Source organism: Pipistrellus kuhlii, unplaced genomic scaffold, assembly GCF_014108245.1.
Source record: "Pipistrellus kuhlii isolate mPipKuh1 unplaced genomic scaffold, mPipKuh1.p scaffold_m20_p_4, whole genome shotgun sequence".
Taxonomy (NCBI): Eukaryota; Metazoa; Chordata; class Mammalia; order Chiroptera; family Vespertilionidae; genus Pipistrellus; species Pipistrellus kuhlii.
The window spans coordinates 42,459,800-42,483,485 of NW_023425540.1; positions in this window are offsets into that span (position 1 = coordinate 42,459,800).

A 23,686-nucleotide genomic window follows, 5' to 3' on the forward strand; every position below is an offset into this window, starting at 1 on the left:
GACTGTAAGCAAGCACTCAAACAGAATTCATGCTTCACTATTACATCCTTCCTCCCATGTAAATGTGGAGAATGTTCCACTAACTGCAGGTCACCAACATAGCTGCTGATCCAACCCCTGGCATTGTCATTTTCTCCCAATTCTTTCTAAACAGCACAGATAAGAAATATCTGTGCCATAGCCATTATTGTATTCTATAAAAAATGGTGAGATAAAATAAATGTAAGTGATTAGTGAGAAATTTAAACTTTGGAAATGGTCTTTTGTGACATGCATTATTGCCATTAGTTTGTTAAAGACTTTGGAAACTAGAAATTTTATACCGCATAAACTCATTATCTTCTATGGATTAGTCTAAATTTATTTAGATAAATAATTATGGAAAACATTTTCTCTTTAAAAAATGTATGAATAAAAGAATACAAATGACAACAATTAACTGATACATTAGATTAAGGTATATCAGATATTCATTTGTTCATGAAGTAGTTCATTAGTACCTATCACATGCCAAACAGCATAGCAAATATTGAGGACACAGCTGCAATGTGGTCCTAGACATGGTCCTTGAACTCCTAGAGATTTACGGTTAATGACCACATCACTGTACGTCCTGTGGCAGCTACAACAATGCCTTTGCTAAATAACTATATGGCAGATGAATGAACAAGTGATTCCATTTAATGTATTATTTTCATCAAAAAGGAATCAATTTTTATAACAGTTAAGTTCCAAAACCAGAAAAGAACATGTTAAAATACCAAGCAGGCACAGTTTAAACAGAAAACTAACTTCGTTCAATCCTATCTAATAAAAGAGGAATATGCATATTGACCTTCACTCCAATACACAAGATGGCCGCTGCCATGTGGTCAAAGATGGCTGCCCCCATGTGGACACAAGATAGCCACCACAAGATGGCCAGCAGGGGAGGGCAGTTGGGAGGGACTGGGCCTGCAAGGAAAGGCAGTTGAGGGTGACCAGGCCTGTAAGGGAAGATAGTTGAAGGCAATCAGGCCTGCAGGGGAGGACAGTTGGGAGGGACCAGGCCTGCAGGGGAAGGCAGTTGGGGGCAACCAGTCCTGTAGGGGAGGGCAGTTGGAGGTGTACAGGCTGACAAGGGAGGGCAGTTAGGAGCAATCAGGCCATCAAGGGAGCAATTAGGTATTGATCAGGCTGGCCCAGGAGTGGTTAGGGGGTGATAAGGCTGGCAAGCCGAAGCAGCTAGAGGCAATCAGGCAGGCAAGTGAGCAGCTGGGAGCCAGCAGTCCTGGATTGTGAGAGGGATGTCTGACTGTCTGTCTAGGCCCGATCCCACCATGATTGGGACTAAACAGGCAGTCGAACATCCCTCAAGGAATCCCAGATTGGAGAGGTTCAGGCTGGGCTGAGGGACACATACCCCCATGAACAAATTTTGTTCACCAGGCCTCTAGTTAAAGTATAATTGTTAAAGTTAAGAGTTGAGATAGTATGTGAAAAAAACAGTATATCACTGAGAAAGGGATATGAAAACATTTAAAAATTAAAGCTTTGAGTAAAGTTTTGTAATAGGAAAAGAAAAGACCAAATTAACTTTCCCAGTGAGAGGGAAAGATTAGCAATGATGGGGGGAAATAGTACAATTGATAGTCTAATAATACATTACTTGCTAAAACCCTTGTATAAAATATTGCCCTTTTTAATTGGGTGATTTGTGGAAGCAAATTAGCAAAGCATGTAGAACAGAAAGGATAATGTCATTTATGTCCAACATTTCTGTGGAAAATTATACCTAAATTTCACTTACTGGAAATATGTAAAATGTGTGAATTTGTCAAAGAGTATGTGTTTACTATATAATAATACAACTTTTTCTCTTCATACCTGTAGAAATTGTCTAGCATCATATATTAATATTATCAGGTATATGGTCAGAGATAAAGTGAAAATCTTCTATTATAACCTACTGTGTAATCAGTTAATTAATTAACCTAAAAATAATGCTTGCTAAAATAATCTCTGGGTGTCTTAAAACCTGAAATTCTCTAAATGTTTAGTAAAATAGCCCTAACTGGTTTAGCTCAGTGGTTAGAGCATTGGCCTGTAGACTGAAGGGTCCCAAGTTTGAGTCTGGTCAAGGGAGGATCTATCCCCAATGGAGTCTTGCAGAAGGCAGCCCTTCAATGGCTCTCTCTCTCTCTCTCTCTCCCTTCCTCTCTGAAAGCAATAAAAATATATTGAGAAAATAAAATAAGTGCTTGGTATAATAGATATTAAGACACTATATTTTAAAAAAAACAAACCTCAATCCAGAATCAATGCAAGAATATCTAAATGAATGGGACTGTATGTCAGCATTGTCCTAGACAGTAGAGAATATTCTATAGAAATAATGCCTAAAGAAAAAAATAATGAAGAATGCTATTTCTGTCATTTCACATCATTAAAATATATAATTTTAACTCATAAGAGTGAAGTATTCCACCAAATCTGGCCAAAGATCTGCTTTTCTAAGGAAATAAAAGGAGTTCTTTGTGTTCAGATCTAGGATAAATCTGTTCCTACAAGCAGAGACATCTGTTGTTACTAACATTTTTTTGTGTGTGTGTGTGAATATAAGCTGAATATGAACTTTACTTTCACAAACTCTTTTTCCCCATCTCCATTTCAAATTCAAAAGTTTGGAGACATGTAAAGGGGAGTAGTCCTTCTCAAACTCTAAAAAATATAGAATATATTTTTAACTAGGAAAAAAAAAAAAAGACTAAGTGTGAATGTTAAGAAACAATGTGCTTCTGTGCTTGGTTAGCCCACTAACTGTTTAACAAAGTTTAAAAACGTCTTTATAAAAAAAAAAAAAAGACAAAGACCACTGTAGTTCTTTGATAGCATACATATACCAAGTAAGTCTGAAGCATCAGCAGGCCTACCAGGATAGGCTGGGGTCAGGAACACGAAAAGCAGAGGATATATTTCTTCCCTTAAAATTAACAGAATAGCTACCCAGAGAAAATGGCTACTGTGATGGTTGATTATGATAGTCGGAGTTCAGGCTTTTAACCTGGGCTTAGCTTCCCTAAGTATAGTATTGGTGTAGGATTTGCATGCACACCGCCAGATTCCATCTGTGCAGCCAAAGCTTTGGCAGTCGCCGGGAGTTGTCCAGAGGCAATCAGAACTGGGCTCCGGGCCCGGCCCTGCCCTTTCCAGCTGTGTGACCTCAAGAAAGCTGTTCACCTTTGCAAACCTCATCAACTTAATGGGATGGGTTAGGACTGTGGGAGATAAAGCTTATCTCCCTATAACCAAGGACGTTTTCCAGGTCCAGAGACCTGCGCTGACCTTTCTCTATGTTCTGTTTGCTCAGCTCTGCCTCTGGTGAAAGAGTTCTCTGATTAGTATGTGGTCACACTCCGCTCCAGGGAGCAAGCAGGGCCATCAAAGTCATGGGGAACAATAAATGATTTATCTATATGTCTGTTCTTGTGGCAGTACCAGGCTGTTTTGAGTACAGTGGCTTTGGAGTATAACTTAAAATCTGGTAATGTGAGCCCTCCAACTTCCTTCCTCTTTTTCAAGATTGCTGTGACTATTTGGGATCTTCTTTGGTTCCACATAAATTTTTGGAGTATTTGTTCTAGCTCTATGAAATATGCCGTTGGTATAGGTTGCATTGAATCTATGAATTGCTTTGGGTGGTATAAACATTATAATGATGTTAATTCTACCAACCCATGAGCACTTCTACTTGTGTATATTTTCCTCTATCTCTTTTTTCAATGTCCTGTCATTTTCTGAGTACAAGTCTTTTATCTCCTTGGTTAAGATTATTTCTAAGTATCTTAATTTTTTTTGTTTCAATGGTAAATGGGATGTTTGTTTAGTTTCTCTTTCTGAGAATTCATTATTGGTGTATAGAAATGCCATCGATTTCCGGGTGTTAATTTTGTATCCTGCTATGCTGACCCGTAGCTCACAAAGTGTGGTCCTCAGACCAACTGCACCAACATCATCTGGAAATTTGTTAAAAATGTAAATCCTTGCACCCACACCAAATCAATTTTATTAATCTCCTAGGGCTGCCATAACACAATACCACAAACTAGGTGGATTGAACAGAAGAAATTTATTGCCTCTCAATTCTGGAGGCTAGAAGTCTAAGATGAAGGAGTGCACAGATTTGGTTCTTCTGTAGTCTCTCTCTCTCTCTCTCTCTCTCTCTCTCTCTCTCTCTCTCTCTCTCTCTCTCTCTCTCTTCCAGATGGCCACCTTCCAGCTGTGTCTTCACATGGCTTTTCCTCTGTGTGTGAGTATCTCTGGAGTCTCTTCCTCTTTGTACTAAAAGAAAAATTAGTCATCTTTCATTAGGGCTTCACTCTTATGACCTCATTTAACCTTATTACCTTTTTAAAGGTCCTATATCCAAATGCAGTCACATTCTGAAGTACTGGGGTTAGGGTTGCAATGTATAGCTTTGGGAGGGACACAATTCAGTCCATAACACCTGTTGAGAAAGAAACTCAAAGATTGGGGCCAGCAATCTTTGGTTTAATAAATCCTCCAAGCGATTTTAATGCAAGTTAAAGTTTGGGAGCTTCTTTGCTACCCAGAGAGGACACCTACTCACCATAAGAAAAGGGTAGCCTGGGCTGAAGTGATAAGCTAATCATGAGGGTCTATAGATATTTTTAAACAGCATTGATTCTGGCGCGCACACACACACACACACACACACACACACACACACAGAACGATACACAGATTAATCTTGAAGATGACCTCAGGACCAGCATTGTTCTGGCAAACATGTGAGTGTAAAATAAAGGGAACTCTAACTAGAAAGTCTAACTGTGGAGTTTGGCCTGGGCAAGGGTTTAGTCAGCAAGGGCATGACTGCAAGCATCCACCAAATACTATGTGAGTGCTAGAGTCAATTCAGCCGTGAGCAGATTAGAGTCACAGACATTCTCCTGAACTGGCCTTGGAAAGTAGACTGCACCTTTTATACTGAGTAAACCCTCCACTTAGATTCTTAGATAATTCCAGAAGTAGTGGGATCTCAAAAGAGAGCTGGCAGTCTATGTTAATACACTGAAGCCTACCTTAAAATGCAAGTATAAAATGGAAGTGATACATTAATTACATTATTATTGAGATTACCTAATCTCAAAGGAAATATTACTGTGCTTCCTGCATCAATCAGGAAGGGGTAAAAGGGGACACATGTTAGGATTTAACATCCTGGCTGGCTTTCAGAATCCCCTGAGAAGATTGTTAATCAATGGATTTCCCAGACCTAACTTGCCTGACTTAATGAGATTCTCCAAAGATAGGGCTCAAGTTTCAATGCTGCCTGGTCTCTGAGCAAGTGGGAAGTTAGAAAAAATACAAAATTAACTGACTAAGTAGTTCATCATATCAAGCAACAGAGATACAAAAGTAGAACTTAAACTTTTTGTCACATATTTTAAAAGAATTTGACGAAGGAAGAAGAAAATAAAGGGAGAGCAGCTTACCACAAAATAACTCCAAATTACAATTTGGATATTATAAAATTATAATACTGATATGGAAAGTGGACTCAATAATACTTTCCCTGTCTCTTTTTCCTTACTGTGGCTTTCTATTCAAAGCTGTCTGGCACCTTGACCCATTCACCAATAGGAATGCTACTCACTGACACTGTGTGAGGATGCCACCACTTCAGCATATCACACCCATGGTATCTCCTTCATTATTTAATGTTAATATAATTGCTCAAAAATATAAATATTACTTTTGTCAAAATTGAATTATTAAATGTGTTTCTTCATAGAGTAATCATCTAAATAATCACCTATCTATATATAAAGGGCCAGGGTCTGTAAATCCAAAATGACTGAAGGCTCAACCCAACACTGGCAAGTGGGCTGAACTGCTAACCTCTCAGAGAGCAAGAGAGGGGCAGGGTTGATCATCTGCTGCCACAGCTGCCGGCAAGGCCTGGAGAGAGAAACAGGATCTGATTCACAGCCCCTGTGGCTGTCAGTGCTGGATTGACACTTCAGAATTCAGACCTGCAGGTGCAATGACCCAGCACTGAATGCTGAGGGAACTTCGAATCAGGCCTGGAGAGAAACCCAGAGAGAGAAGCAAGGTCTGATGCATAGCCTCCGTGTCAGCTGTTGATTAGCCCTTGCTCCTCTTTCTTTCCGGACCTCACCAGCAGCCATGGGGGCTGCTGATCAGCCCTGCCTTTCTGATCATGCCTGGAGATAGGCCTGGAGATAGGCCTGGAGATGCTGACTGGCCTAGAAACCAACCAATCAGAACCAAATGTGGGTGAACTGCCAGAAGCCAATGGCTGCTTAGGAGACAGAGCTTTTGGTGCTGACTGGCATAGAAACTGACCAATCAGAACCTAATCTGGGTGAACTATGAAGGCAAAACCTAAGGTGAGGGCTGAGGAGGGTTTTTAAAGGCAATAGTTTGATGAAAGGTGTAAAGTAGTTCAATTTTTTAATAAACAGTTTGGCAATATAGTGCACATGGCTGCCTATCAGGACAGATATAGGGATATGTATTTTTGTCTGCCAAGAGCATTTCCTCCTGATGAAAAAGGCTCCTCCCTCCCATGTAAGCAATCCTATTCTATATAATCTATCTAGACTAATAAAAGGGTAATACGATACTTAGACTTGGTCAACTGGCCATCTTCTATACATCCAACTTCCTTCTGGACAAAGCCATGGTGGTGGGGGCTGAGGCAGAGGCCATTAGAAGTAATCAGGCCATCAGGAGAGGGCAAAATCAAGCTGGCAGGTGGTTAGGGGCAATCAGGCCAGCAGGGGAGGGCAGTTGGGGGCAAGATCAGGCTGGCAGGGAAGGGCAGTTAGAAGTGATCAGGCAGGCAGAGACAGTTGGAGGTGACCAGGACAGCAGGGGAGGGAAATTGGGGATGAGATCAGGCCTACAGGGGAGAGAAGTTGGGGCAAGATGAGGCTGGCAGGATAGGGCAGTTGGGGGCAACCAGGCCAATAGGGCAGGGCAGTTGGGAGTGAGATCAGGCCAGCATGGGAGGGCAATTGGGGGCAATCAGGCAGGCAAGCAGGTGAGCAGTTAGGAGTCAGTGGTCCCAGATTGCAAGAGGGATGTCCGATTGCCAGGGATCAGGCCTAAACTGGCAGTTGGACATCCCTTAAGGGTCCCTGATTGGAGAGGGTTCAGGCTGGGCTGAGGGAACACACCCGCACCCCCCCACACACACACACACAAATTTTGTGCACTGAGTCTCTATTAATAGCTATAAAAGAGATTCTAAAATTTATTTCAACCTCTTATTCCCCCCCCCCCCCAAAAAAAAGGCCTTTAAAATAATTTGGCTAATTTTGAGGCAAATTAAGTAAAATAAGTTACTTTTGAAATATTGGAATGATTTATTACTCTGTCTTCTTATTAGGCATTTGTATTTCAAAAATTCCCTTTCCTTTTGTATCAAATTTAGTTTTCTTTTATTATATATAAAGGCCTTGCTTCTGTTATTTATTTTCTTAGAGTTGCCTCTTATTCTTTAAAAATTAGCCTCTGAAATGTATGCAAAATAGGATCATGCATTTTACCTTTCTCACATCAACAGAAATGACTAGAAACTTTTTTCATGGCTACTAATTCTATCTCTAACACAGACCTGACAATTCAGTTACCCTCACATCAGAACATGCTTATGTGAGGTGGGTAGCAAGTCAACAAGACCCTTGCAGGGGTTTTGACTAATTCACAAAACTAAAAATCTTATTGCCTTAATTATTTTAAGCATCTTCTTCTTTAGTACAAGGTTTTTTGTTTTTTACTTTTGTCCTTTATGCACCCTTTCCTGCTATCTTCTACCATATTTGACTATTTGAACTATAATTTATAACAGGTCATCAGTAATAATTTACTGGTATAATTTTCACTTTCATCTGTGGATTCAACTGTGTAGCAGGTGGCACCCTCAACTCACTTGATGTTGTTCTCATAGTATCATCAAAACATTGCCTTTAAAGAACTCTCTTCCATCTACCGTAGATACCAATGGCAAAGAGGCTGCACATTAGCTTTGAGAGTTGTAGTTAAGAAAGTTGTGTGAAAACAATATAGGATATAATTACTCTTTAGAATTTATCCCTGTGTCTCCACATAAATTTTTCACCTGTCCCAGTTTGGAGTTTTGTGATCTCTCAGCGACATTATACAGCTACCTCTGTTGTCATTAAAGAACCAAAGGGACCATTTCATGGGATTTCTGTGGTTTGTCTGAACACAGCTCCTCTCTTCTTGAAAGCCTAAGACAAACATGGGTATAAGATAAAATGCAGCATTCACATACCATTTCCGCAGATTTATGGGACAATCGTTTATTGAGCTCTTCTGCGGACCAAAGCGTGTAATGGGTGCTGAGGGTTATTAATGAGGTATTCTCCTAGGACCTCAAGGAGCTTCGAATGCAAAATAGAAAAGGATAGTGTCACAACACAATTTGTTCCCTTGAACACTAATTTTAAGCAAGATGTTTCACAGGAAATAGTAAAATGAGCATGGCACCTGCCCTCTAGATGCTCACAGGAGAGAGGAAACAAAACGGTAAAAAAAAAAAAAAAGCTGAAACTGACAAGTAGCATCAGTGAGGCATAAAGCACACTAGGAATTAAAAGGAAGAGGTCCATATGACCAGGAATGCTCAGAGCTGAGTTTATGCTATTTTAATAAACAACAATTATAAAGGGTTATCAGAAGATTTTCTTTTTATGAGAAAAATTCAGATAGAAAAAGTCCTAAAATGGACATTAAAATTATTTTCTAGTGGGTATCAAAATAACAGGATACAGTGTGCTTGATGGCATATGCTAATTAGGAACACATTTGCATAGCATCTGATATGCAGTTTTGCCAAGTGCTTTTGTTGGAAGTTGACAGAAGCCTTCCAGGTGTCAGCATTTTGCCCAGAAAGACATTTTCTATTCCCACATCTCCACACAGCATGACATAAGCTAAAGGGGCATTGTCAAATTTTAGCTTAAAAAGGATCCATATAAATCTGCCAAATATTTTTTTCACTTCAGATATAATTTCCATCAGCAAACTTAACATGAAGTAAATATGTAAGTGCTTTTTAGGGTCTCTGTGTTGAACATTTGGAAAAATCTTCCAGAGAGTGTTGTTAGTGCTCCTCTGTAGCTAAATCATAGACAGCATCTTTAAAATATTCAATGTGTGCCGAAACCGGTTTGGCTCAGTGGATAGAGCTTCAGCTTGCCCTGTGGACTGAAAGGTCCCAGGTTCAATTCAGGTCAGGGTCATGTACCTTGGTTGCGGGGTGTGCAATGGGGGGTGTGCAGGAGGCAGCTGGTCGATGTTTTTCTCTCATCGATGTTTCTAGCTCTCTAGCTCTTTCCCTTCCTCTCTGTAAAAAATAAATTAAAAAACATATTTAAAAATTTTTTTAAATAAAAATAAAATAAAATATTCAATGTGGTCCCTTTCTGAAAGGCAGTGTTTATTTAATAATTAAATCATAATATTAAAAAGAGAGAGGTATTACATAGTAAAACCAAACCTTGCAATTTTTTGTCTTATGTATTTATAAATTTTTGTTTACTCAGTGTTTTATTTTATCCAACAAGACTCCAAATCCCTTAAAGGTTTCTATTGGATTATCTTAGACTTCTCTACCCAAAGATGGTCTTCCCCACCCTTTCCGCCACCTAAATCCGTAGGACTGAACAGAAATGAAACCCAAAGGAATACAGGGTTAATGCTAAATATTTTATGAACAAAGGATGGATACAGGCTTTGATCAGAAGAACAGACTTGTGAATTAAAAGCTGATAATCATCCCCAGGACCCTGAAAGCCTCTCAAGAGAAGGAAGTTCAGAAGCTGTCACCCTGGGAGGTATCCAAAACTGGAAGCAGGAAATACACACAGGTATCCGGAGACAGATTGAGGGTTCAGCCCCCGGGCAGCTGGCCACATTCTGCCAAGCACTGAACTTGCCCGCAGCACTGGGTTCTGTGGGTCGCCAGAGTGGTTAGCAGCTTTCCCTCTGGGGTATCACAACTGTGTCATCCCACCTTGGACACACCTCATGTTTCAAGGCCTCTCTCAGAATTCACCTCCACCCGGATTCCTTACCTTAAATTCCCAATAATATTTCTCTTCTAACTCCCTGTCCCATTTTCAGGTCTATTTTGCACAACTGTAATGTGTGCTTTACCACTTGTACTGTTAAATAAACTGGAAACCCAATGTTTATAAAATAAAAATAAAAATAGAGGATGCAAACCAGGCTCAGAAGACCTAAGGCAATGCTGAGCCAGAAAACAAAGGTTAGGCACAGAGTGGGGTGGGTGGGCTCTGGTAGAAATTCATATGTAGCTGATCAGATGGTGGAACTTGGAACTCACAAAGCATTTTACAAAGGAAATATTTTCTAAATACCTGTGCTGAAAGCTAAGGTCAACGTGGTAGTTTAGAAACATGTATTAGAAAAGGCCAGCAAGGCAGGGAAATACTGAATATTGGAGTAGGCAACAGTCCTTGAATCCTGGGAGATTCTAAGAAGCCAATTTGTGAAGGATAAATGACACGGGGCACCTAAAGTTGTTCCCCATTCTTTCCTCACAGCAGCCTCACTCTTTGCAATCTTTCCTAGGAATCTTGGCCATATGACCTCAGGGAATCTTTCTTATCTGAGTTCCATTTAAGCAAGTCATAGCTAATTTGAGGACATAGAAAAATCCCATGACCTGCCATACCCAAAATGGGACAGTAGCCCCTAAAAGCGAGGATCATAGCAGACACTTTGATTTTTCTGCTATCTATTCTTTAATTGAGACAAAAGGGAATAAATGTGGAAAAATATAGGTGTTTTGCCTATATTTAAAATCAGATTATTATTAAATATGTTTGTATTCATTTCAGAGAGAGGAAGGGAGAAGGAGAGAAAGATACGAACATCTACGTTGAGCATCATTGATTGGCTGCCTCCTGCATGTCCCCCACTGGTGAATGATCTCAACCTGGGTATGTGCCTTGTTTGTTTGTTTGTTTGTTTGTTTTAAGAGAGAGAGAAAGTGAGAGGGAGAGAGAGAGAGATTGGTTGCCTCCAGCATGCAACCCAATGTAGGATCAAAACCACAATTTGGGTATGTGCCTTGACTGGGAATCGAACCAGCAACCTATAGGTAAATGGGACGACACTCCAGCCAACTGAGCCACACTGACCAGGGCAAGTCCGATTATTTTTAATGCACTATTAAAGTATTTTTTAACACACTGTTTATAAAAGAACTAGAGGCCTGGTGCATGAAATTTGTGCATAGGTAGAGTCCCTACGCCTGCCCGGCCCTGGCCAGCAATCATGGCCGATCTGTGGGACAACTGGCAGGGCAATCCAGGAGCTCCTCACCCATGTTGGATGGCCTGGTGCTGCCCACTTGCCAGGTCTGCCCCCTGCTGGCCCTGCTCCCCCACCACCACCATTGCCAGTGGGGGCCTGCAGACTGGGAGCGTCTACCTCCTGGTATTCAGTGCACATTGTAGCGACCAGTCATTCCACTGGTCATTCTGCTGTTCAGTTGATTTACAACTTAGGGTTTTATATAGATAGATGAATGTCATTTACAATTGTCTCAGCTTAGATTTTTGTGTCCTTCCTATGCTTTATGTCTCTGGTTGCCTTTATTATGCTTGATAGATGCCTACCCGTCCCCCCCGCCACAACTCCCCCCTCTCACCCCCCTCCACCCTGCCTGGGACAGAGTTATCACAGAACTTTTTTTATGAAAAATTTAAAAAATTATAAAAGTGTGTTTTGCATATTCCACACTTATCCCCACCTGCAGCCGATAGCTGGCATTTCTTTCTGTTTTTACAATAGCAATTTCTGATCCCCAGAGGCTTATCAGAGTGAAACACACTTTCCTTGCTAATGTATCTAGAGAGCTAAATCAGCAATAACTGGCCCTTTTATATTTTTGGAAAGTTGTTCAATACCCAATAAAACTGTTAATGGTGTATAAAAGTAAATGGCATGTCTGGCCAGTGTGGCTCAGTGATTGAGTGTCAATCTATGAACATGTCAAGGCACATGTTCAGGTTGTGGGCTGAACCCCCAGTAAAGTGTGTACAGGAGGCAGCCAATCAATGATTCTCTCTCATCATTAATGTTTCTATTTCTCTTTCTCTCTCCTTTCCTCTCTGAAATCAATAAAAATATATTTTTAAAAAATAAAAGTAAATGCATTTTATTTGAATTTGGATTGCCTTTTAGTGACTTAGAAGTAAAAAAAAAAAGTCTAACAACAAAAACAAATAACACATAAAAATGAAATGAATGAGTGAATTTAAATTGTAAACAAATAAAATAATAAAGCCCCAAACTCAGTCAACATCAGAGGGAGAGGGGAACATAAACCATGTTAATCTTTAGGTGTTAATCTCCCTCATTTCTCATCTACCTAATGTTTTGGTTACTTATTTTATCTGTACCTGACACCACTGCTCACATGCAAGTATATCATGGGGAGACCAAAGAGTTACTCACTCAGGTTCTCAGTAAGACCTCAAAATAAAGTTATAATAATCTCTCTGAATTGTTTTATTAGTACTTGCTTCTATTGATTCCAGAGAGGAAGGGAGAGGGAGAGAGAGATGGAAATATCAATGATGAGAGAGAATCATTGTTCGGCTGCATCCTTCACGCCCCCCATTGGGAATCGAGCTGTAATCCAGAGATTACAGTATACCCAGGCATATACCCTTTACCAGAATCAAACCAGGGACCTTTCAGTCTACAGGTCAGCACTCTATCCACTGAGCCAAACTGGCTAGGGCTGAATTATTTTATGCATGTAGTCCCTGGTGTGCAATTAAGATCTTGTTCATCATAAACTTTAATAGGCCATTACTAGATATCTATAGTGTATCACAATTTACTGTTTAATAATACTACAAATAATTGTTATAAATAGCACAATTATTACATTGTAATTTATGTATTATAACTATTATTTCTTACATGACCATATTAAAAACTTGTTTTAGTTTTTTAAAATAAATTTTAAGAAAAAGAAGGGAAAGAGGGAAGGAGGAAGAAAACTCAGCTCTCAGCTTCCTCCTTGGAACTTAACCCCCACCCAGAGCTATCAGGAAAAAAAAAAAATTGTAAGGAAAGGAATTGAGATCATGAAGTGCCTGAATATAACAATCATGAAGGCCGGAACTTAGTCTAATTTGGCTCTGTTTTATCTCAGAGCCTAGGTAGTGACTGGCACTCAAATATTTTGGGAGTGTATGTGCAAACGCCTACTCCGTGGACAGGTCCTATGCTTGGGGCTTTATCTACATCAGCTTACTTAGAAGTCTCAGGCGTAAATGCAAAAGAGGAAATCGAGGTGCAGGCAGACTAAGAGTCTTGCCCAAGGTCATCCAGACCATGAAGGGCAGTGCCAGAATTCAAGTCCTAGTCTGATTGACTAAAGCTGGTGCCATCAACCACCATGAAACACTTCTTCACCAGCGGGGAAGCCAGACTATGACTACAGCACACACTAATCTCTGTTTGGCACAACTCACTCTCATGAGAGTATCATTCAGATGGAAACTGGAGAAACCAGTTCTGAAGAAAGCTGAGGGGGTGCAGAATAGTAAGTGAAGCTGAGCAGACAGGCTGACTGTGTTTGTTTGATAGTCTGACATTTTGTTCTCCTGAAAAAAAATTAGGAGCAGAATTAGTTCAAAAGAACAAATGAGAACTTTTTGTTGTTTTTTTGTTTGTTTGTTTTGTTTTATCTCTGGTTCTCTCTTGGTTTAGAATTCTATGGAATAAAACCAGAAATCACTCCATCATTAAGCAGGTATCGATAGTATCAAAACCTATCACATCAGTATTGAGAAGCAGCAGGTAATTTCTTAGTCTTGGTAACCTCAATTTGCTGCTAATAAAATTCCATTAAGGCTGTAATAGCCAATTACTCAGAAGTATTTTGGTGACTTTTTGGCAAGCTTAAACTGAATTCTTTCTATATTTCTATTAATCATCATAAGCTAAAGGCATTTATTGTACTCTGGTACTCTATAAGAATAATAGATGATAGAAGAATGAAAGGGTCAGAGGAATAAGTGGGAGGAGAATAAATAGTACTGTTCATTCTGTGTTCATTACTAATGGACTTTGGCAGGTGACATTGTACATTCAGGCTCCTGAGTCTGCTTCTGAATGTTTCCACTGAATACCAGAGATGTGTGATGCAACAGACACCAAACTGACCACCAGCCTTGCACTAGCTAGCAGAGAAAGGAAGTGAGTCATTCGTTTCTCACCCACGCTTCTGAAGCTAAACCTGAAAGGAAAAAAAATGTAATGCAAAATACAACTCCTTTTGTTTATTGCCCTGTCCACAGCTGCCAGAACAGTGCTTGCCATGAATGCTTATGGCAAAGATGTTTAAAATAAGTATTTGTTAAATAAATGAAAAAGTAAATTTGTTATTTTTTCTATTAATCCCTCAATCTGAGAATATGCAGGACAGCCAGCACAGGAGAACAATGCTAGTTGCCCACAGAGCTCTTGAGTTGGCTGTGACTTGTAGTCAGGATCCAATTTCACATCTAATAGGCATCTTGCACTAAACATGTCTAAAACAGAACTTCTAATTTCTTTCACTTATAAATTGGTGTCCCCCTCCCCCAGCCAATCATTTCTCAGTTAATGTGCTTTCCAGCTAGCCTGCTGTTCAAGGCAAAATCCTAGATATGATATTTATTCCTTTCTTCCCCTCGTTGCCCATATCAAAATCTCAGCAAGTAGATTCTACTCCCAAAAGTATTCTGAATCTGATCACTTTACCGTCTTCACTGCTGCCTCTTCCTCCCTCCAATTGCATCACCATTATCAAACATCTGGACTACCACAATAACCTCTAATTGATTTTCCCACATCCAAGTTTATCCAGCTGCAATTTAATCTTTACCCACTTTCTGCACTGGGCAAATTCTTAGTTTCAGAAATTGTAATCATTTATTTTAATGTTTAATACATTTTTTATTTCATAGAGAAAGGGAGAGGGAGAGAAAGAAACATCGATGAGAGAGAATCCTTGATCGGCTGCCTCCTGCACAACCCCCACAGGGGACTGAGCTCGCAACCTTGACTGAAATCAAACCCCAGGATTCTTCAGTCCTCAGGCCGATGCTCTATCCACTGAGCGAAATCAGCCAGGGCCAAACTGTAATCATTTTAATCATCAGTATTATTTCACTCCTCGGCTTTTAACTCTCCAGTGGCTTCCTGTTGTAGTTAGAACAAAAGCCTAACAATCAGCCGTTACCTCCAGGCCATGTGTAGCCAGATCCCCTAACCGTACCTCTGCCCTCATCTTGTACTGCATAGCTCCCTCTGCCCTTACCAGGCTGCTTGCTTTCTTCTGTTGGAGCATTCTCATTGGAAGGGACCTTGCAATTGGTGTTTGTTTGTATGACAGGCTGTTCCTCCAAACCTTCCTGTGGCTGATTCCTTCACATCATTCAGGTTTTAGCACAGATATCTCCTTATCTAGGATACCTTTCCTGAGTAAAGTTGACCTTCCCCAAAATACCCTCACACCAGGTACATTCTATCACATCATCCTGTTTTATTTTCTCCATAGAACTTAATATTATCTGAAATCACATTATGAATATATATGTTTGCTTAATTATTGTATGTCCCCCAACTAGGATATAATTTTAATAAAAGTGGGGATCTTATTAGTCTTCTTTATCATATTTCCTGGACCTCAAAAAAAATATGTTTATAGAAGGAATGGAAATTTTCTGGAAGTCTTTGAGCAGTATTTGTGCTTTGTTTTGGGTACTTTAGTTGAGTGTTAATTAGTCAGGATTTTATAGGGTTCCCACAAGCTCGATAGAAAATATGTTTGAGTCTGCATCCTTTTATATTGGTTTCAAAGTGAAATCTGACAGCCCTTTCTGCAGAAAACACTTTTAAACTGCCATTGTATCACAGAACCAATCCTGACACATCTGTATCAAAAACTAATTCACTCAATTCTGTGTGTGTAGCATTCAATTTTTTCCAAGTATTACCCACATCTGGTATGACCATTATAGCTAAGTGAGTCTTTTAACTATACATTTCCCACTGCTTCTCTGCATTTTTACTTATACTGATAATTTCCTAAATGTAAATGATTGCATTTTAAATGTTGGCAGATAAAAAAGAAAGTACTCTTTGCAATGGCAGAGCAATCTGTTGTTACTTAGCCAAATGCCTCTTCAGTATCTAAGTTCTCAGAAAGCTAACTTTCCAGAAGATTTCAGAGATGTCATTTAGAATAATTTCACTTGACTGAGCCAGTGGGTCACATCATGACACCGTAAGGCTACTTACCCTGGAGTGTAACAAGAAAACAACTCTGACCCTGACTGGTTTGGCTCAGTGGCTAGCATGTCGACCTGTGGACTCAAGGGTCCCAGGTTCGATTCTGGACAAGAACATGTACCTTGGTTGCGGGCACATCCCCAATACGAGGTGTGCAGGAGGCAGATGATTAATGTTTCTCTCTCATCGATGTTTCTAACTCTATCCCTCTCCCTTCCTCTCTACAGAAGCCTGTACCATACAGTATTGCTAGCCTTGCAGTGGTCTAAAATGGGCAAATGATTTTCTCCCATTTTGTGATAATTTAATCTTTCTATTAGCAAAAGAAGAAACCAGCTTCTTATACCATAGAAAGAGGTTCTCCTCATGAAAGTTTTTATTTTGATGTTTGGAACTCTTGACACAAAATTCTACAGCAAGGTTCTCAGGACCTGCTGTGCCCAAGGGTCTAACAAAGGAAAAAGATCTATTTATTCTTTGCGACTTGATGTACAAATACAGCCTTTAAAAATAAATAAAGTAGTAATGTAAAAGCTTCATCATATGTGTACTTTTAATTCATTTTCCAGTTCTGTTCAAATGTTGGATTTTGTAAAAACTTACTTAAATGAGAAGTAAATGGACACTAAACCACTGCTGAGATTATCCATCTAAGATCTTTAATAATTAAGAAATGATGCCAAATATTTTAGGTTAGTAAAAGGAGTTTTAAATTGAGACTTGCCATATTACTTAGTGTTAAGAATACTAAAATATGAAAGGCATTATAGCAGTCTTCAAAAACTTTTTATTTGTTTTGGAAATTCAAAATAAATAAATGTAAAATAATCAAGACTAACAAATGAGTGACACAGACACTAAGTTTCGAGAGAGCCAACATAATGAGCTTTAAATTACCTTTCCACTTTAAAATGGTATTTGATAAAAATTCCATATGAAGGGAATTTGGTATATGGTTATCAAAATTAATTAATATTTATAAAAATTAAAAACAGCAATCCTGCCAAAACCGGTTTGGCTTAGCGGTAGAGTGTCGGTCTGCGGACTGAAAGGTCCCGGGTTCGATTCCGGTCAAGGGCATGGACGTTGGTTGCGGGCACATTTCCAGTGGGGTGTGTGCAGGAGGCAGCTGGTCGATGTTTCTCTCTCATTGACGTTTCTGGCTCTCTATCTCTCTCCCTTCCTCTCTGTAAAAAATCAATAAAATATATTAAACAAACAAAAAAACAAAAAAACAAACAGCAATCCTGCATTAAGGAATTTATTCTGTTGAAACACCCATTTGTATACAAAGACATATGTAAAACAAAGTAAATGTTAATTGCTATAAGTGCTCATTGCTGAAAAGCATGGGAACAACTTAAATAGGGTTCTGAAGGCACAAAATAAATTATATTTACAAAATGTAATAATAGATAGGTGTTGTTGTTTTAAGTGAGTTAGAGACATGGCTGGTGTGGCTCAGTTGGTTGAGCATCATTTTGTATTCTGAAAAGGTCACCAGTTCAATTCCTTGTCAGGCACAAACTCAGGTTGCAGGTTTGGTTCCCAGTCAGAGTGCATGCAGGAGGCAACAAAGCGATGTTTTCTCTCCTTCTTCCTTCCTCTCTCTCTAAAAGAAATCAACAACAAAAACAATCATTTTTTTAAAGTGAATTAGAGCCCTGGCCCAGTGGCTCAGTTGGTTGGAGCCTCATCCTCCGCACCTAACAAGTAAGTTAGGCCCTAGCCAGATTGTCTTAGTAGATAAAACATCGACCAGTGGACAGAAGGGTCCTGAGTTTGATTCCCATCAAGGGTACATACCTTGTCATAGGCTGGATCCCTGGCCCTGGTCAGGGTGCATGTGGGAGGCAACCAAACGATGTGTCTCTCTCACATTGATGTTTCTCTCTCTCTCTCTCTCTCTCTCTCTCTGTTTCTCCCTTCCACTCTCTCTAAAAATCAATGGAAAAATATCCTTGAATGAGGATTAACAAAAAATAAAATAAAAAATGAGTTAGATTTATAATTTATTGTTATGAAATAACATGCAAAAATATTAAGCGAATAAGTCACAGATAAGTGTAATATGATAATCCAAGGATATATAAATTGTTGTTTATCTATACTAGTAACATCATGAAATTTTACTTAGTATATTATTATAAATATATAGATATGCCTCTGGGAAGGAAATTATTGTCACAGGAGGAAAAGTTAATTTCATTGTTTAAATTTTTTGAATAACTTAAATTTTCGATCAGGCACAGGCATTTGTTTATGAAAAATACTTGTAAACTATAAATAGTGGAACATTTTAAAGTGTTATCTACATTTTCCTCATTCTATTAAGACTCCATTTTAAAAATGTCCACACCAGATAATGTGACAACTTTGCATTTAAAAATATAAATTTATTTAATGGGTCTTAAAATTTACTGAGCTTTAAAAAGGTGATTAGCATAAAGCATTTCCCTAGATTGTGTCTCTACATGAGCATGTAAGTTTGTTTCACTGAATTTTGCATACACAGATGTTCTAATCTCATAGGATTTATTTCACTTTGAAAGAAACAAATACCAAGACAAGGTCATCTTTGACAATGTTTTAGCACTTATTAATTTTTTTTTTCTTACAGTTGCTAACCACATCCTGTACCAAAATATTTTTCTGTACTTTCTGTATAAGTGTCTTTATAAATAGTAATAATTTTCAAACACTGTTTTAATATGTTTTTATTGATTTTTTAGAAAGAGAGAGGAAGGGAGAGGGAAAGAGAGAGATAGAACATGAAAACCAGGCATGTGCCATAACCTGGATCCAACTGGTGAGCTCTTGGTGAATGGGTGGATGCTCAACCACTGAGCAACACCAACTGGACTCAAATATTATTTTTAATGATCTAAAAGTTATAAATAAAGAAAGTACAAAATAACCTGGAGAAGTATTAGTATTTATTGTTATCATTTAATGGTCTTTCTTTATATATATTATTGATTTCAGAGAGGGAAAGAGAGATAGAAAGATCAATGATGAGAGAGAATCATTGACCGGCTGCCTCCAGCACACCCCTACTAGGGATGGAGCCACAACCCAGGTACATACCCTTGAGCCGGATTGGACATGGGACCCTTCAGCCTGCAGGCCGACCCCCTATCCACTGAGTCAAACCAGCTAGGGCTGAATGGTATTTCTTCATGTTACCGTATCTGAGTTCTGATCCTTAAGAACACAACCACAGCTGGTCTCCCATACTCCATAAATGATATCTATTGTTAGTAGGTGTATTATATCCTTCCAGCATTGATGCAGCAAAAGTTTATATGCTGCCTTAGCTGGTTTGGCTAATCAAAAATAAAATAAAAGAGATAGAGGGAAAGAAGTATAAAATTTGAACCACTGTAGGCAAGTGACTTCCAGAAAAATTTGCAAGAATATTTTAAATAACTTTTTCTTAAGTATATAGTTAATTAAAATACATTCAAAAAGTTATTCAGATGACTCAGATATTTTTAATTTTTCACTTTTTGTGAATAGCCAGTGAATAATATGAGTTTGATCTTAATAATAGAATATAGTCCATATTTTTACATTACCAAACAGAAACAAAGAAAAAGCAAGTGTCAACAAAATGCTCAATTCCAATCTGTTAATTCTTCCCAATTTGAACTGGCTAGTAACACCAGCTGACACTCTTGTGAGGGCACAGTCCTGTTTAAATATAACTACTCTTGAATTTCTGTGGAAAAGAGTGAATATGGACATAGAAATTCACAATCTAGTAAATAAAATATACTTGACAATCCCTCTGGGTGAATATATTGAGCTAAACTCTGACTTCTATGCTTGCCTTAGGCTCCTATTAAGGTCAGACAAGTATATAATTCAGTTGAATGTTCAAAATCCTAGACACTTTTCTAAGTACCATAATTAGAGAGGGAGCAAACATAAATTTTCTCTTAATTGGAAGTTTCTATTTTATATCACGGTGCCCTGAATTTTTAAATCCTACAGGAAGAGGAAGAAAACTATGTAATACTTTATATCAGCGATTTTCAACTGGTGCGCTGCATGAATTTTAAAACATGCAATACCTTACTACTATTTAGTCAAGGGCAGTGACCCCTTTTCCTTTAGATTGTCAAATTAAAAAAAAAAAAAATGACAACAGCCAACAAAATGGCCATCTAGTGTGAATGAGTAAAAATTATACCTATTTTTTTGTCAGATCAGCAAAAAATATATTTGTTGGTGTGCCACAGAATTTTAGTAATTAGTTTATATGTGCCATGTGATGAAAAAGGTTGAAAATCGCTGTTTTATATCTATTTTGGGAAGAAGAAAGAGGGGAGAACAAGAGAGAAGGAGGAAGGGTAGGAAGGAGGAAGGAAAGAGGAAAGAAGGGAGAGAGGGAGAGAAGGAGAGGAGGGAGGGAGTGGAAGCCTAGAATCTGTGGAAAATGCAACCAGATAAATAGATGCACTCCAAGTAAGGAGTATTGTGCAGGGGTGGTAGAGTGCATGTGCAATCTCAAACTAGGAGCCAAAAGTGACTCCCATGAGAAACAGCTTAGCACACAACCTGGGGATGTGTCCTGACCAGGAATCAAACAGGCCACCTTTTGGTGAAAGGAATGATGTGCAACCAACTGACCTACACTGGCCAGGGTCAATTTGACCATCTTAATTCTTCTTGTATTTCTTACCCCTGAAACTTTTTTGACTGTTCTTAATGACAAAGCTATATATAACATCACAGTATTGAATATTACTGTGTCCCTGTTCTCATTTCCAAAACCTCCTTAATTGTCATTCATTTATGTACTTTCCCCAATGGAGTGAAAGTAATTTCCTAATATTCAGGCATCTTTAAATGTCTCATCCCAGTTCCAACATATCATTTCCACGACAAACTATTTACAAAAATAATAGAATGTTTGACCCACAAATAGTTCCAGAATAGGAATTATTATTTTTATTACATAGTTAGAACACTGTAGTTTTCTCCCTTTAAAGCTAATATATCTCAACATATTCTACTATATGCAGACTGGTGCAACCACTGTGGAGAACAGTGTGGAGTTTCTTCAAAAAACTAAAAATGGAACTCCCATTTGACCCAGTAATCCCAATTCTAGGAATATGTCCCAATAAACTAGAAACAACAATCAGAAGGTTATATGCACCCCTATGTTCATAGAGGCACAATTCACCATAGCTAAGATTTGGAAACAAGCTAAGTGCCCATCAGCAGATGAGTTGATTAGAAAATTGTGGTACATTTACATAATGGAATGCTATGCTACGGTAAAAAAGGAGTAATTCTTAGCATTTGCAACAGCATGGATGGAACTGGAGAGCATCATGCTAAGTGAAATAAGCCAGTCAGAGAAAGATAAATATCACATGATCTCACTCATTTGTGGAATATAATGAACAACATAAACTGATGAACAAAAACAGACCCAGAGACAGAGAAATGACGTGTATGCATGCATATACCGTAAGCCTAACCAATGAACACAGACACTAGGGGAGTGGGGGAGTGAGAGAGAAATAGGGGGATAATTACACATATGTAATACCTTAATCAATAAAGAAAAAAAATGAAGGGCAAAAATAATTTTAAAATAATATCTTCAAATAATATCATTAGTGATGAGCTATATTCCTTATGAGTCAGACTCATTGGAGTTGTGTCTTCCCTAAATTCAGGAAATATTTTTCTACAAAGAAATCATTTATCTAAACAAAATACTTTTCACTTAGGATATCTTAGAATGAATCAACTGTCAGTTAACATCTCTGGTTCAGCCATTAGAAGGTCCTCTAAAATGTTTGCACTCTTGGCATCCTGGCAAGGCCACCGCCTCCATCACTCAGCCACGTGTCACACTGGTACCTAAGGAAATGCTTATGTAGTGAGTTTTCTTTAAGAAAAACACTGTTTAAAAAAAGAAAGCAAGAAAAGCACTATGCTTTTAGACTACACTTTTGCAGGTAGTTTATTTTTGGAGAACCCCAAAATAATACATATTTTAGTCTTTCTGTTTGTGTGGGTGTTACTCATTGGCAGGCCAGACATACCAAAAGAAAAAGACATTCTAGGAATGTGCTGAGCCTGCCAGGTGTGGGACATCCAGCACATTCCAAGGAAGGCATGTTAATTGATATCTTGTTTCAGTTCCAAATCTTCTCTCTGTAAGTGGTAGACATGATTCAAAATGATGATTTAAAAATATTCTCGTTCACAGCCGCTCAACGTGACTCAGTGCTTGAGTGTCGGCCTATAACCCAGGAGGCCACAGGTTGATTCTCCATCTGGGCATATGCCCAGGTTGCGAGTTCGATCCCCAGTGTGGGGTGTGTAGGGGGTGCCAATCAATGATTCTGTCTCCCTCTCCCTTCCTCTCAAATCAATAAAAATATATTTTAAAATAGAAAATATTCTAGTTCAAATCACCATAACAAAAGTAGTAGTAAGCAGTGTTTACACTGCAGTGTTTTGCTTTACCAGTGTGAAGACATTGCAACAGGTTTGAGAAAGCAAATGGCCAAAGTCAAAACTTAATGGAAGGAACCATCACTAAAGTATTTCCAGTCATCATTTTGTTTCTATAAATCCAAAGGTCCTCTAACAATAAAGAGTTTGGTTTATTCGCTCCCTAGGTTTTGTGCTCCGAATGACAGGAAACGAGGGAGCATCTGTCTGTGAGTCAGTGGTTCCACATTAAAGGAAGATACTTCCTTTAGAAATAATTGTTCAAAGTGATTCAGAGAAGAAGGGGATATTTTTAGTAAGTCATTTACTCAAAACACTTCTATGGGACTGCTTGAAGAGCAAATATAAATTTATTCTTAGGGAATATAGTTAAATATTCTGGGTTGAAATAAGGACCATGAAATTTAAAATTAAATATGAAGGCAAGAGCAAGAACTTAATAAGAGCACATATTTGTGCCTTACAAATAAAACCACCCAGAGGAAAACCAGAAATGAATGGTCAAAGAATAGTTGGCATATATTGTCACTGACCTCCTCAATAAAGACCCTTATTTCTATCTAGGATAGAAACATACTCTTTAAATCTTTATTACCAGACTCAAAACAGAGGAAATATACAATGAGTAGCCCATCTCCCATTTTCCTTTCTTCAAGTAGCATTGTGGCAAGTTGCAACGATGTTTTGAAGGTGCATTTTAAAGGTTTTCCTTAATGGCTTAGTATTATTTGGGATAATAGACAGTGTTGTTTTCATGAAATGGAGTACTCTCTATAATAAAGACCTATCAACACAAGTAAATGCTATTAAAATTTGGAAT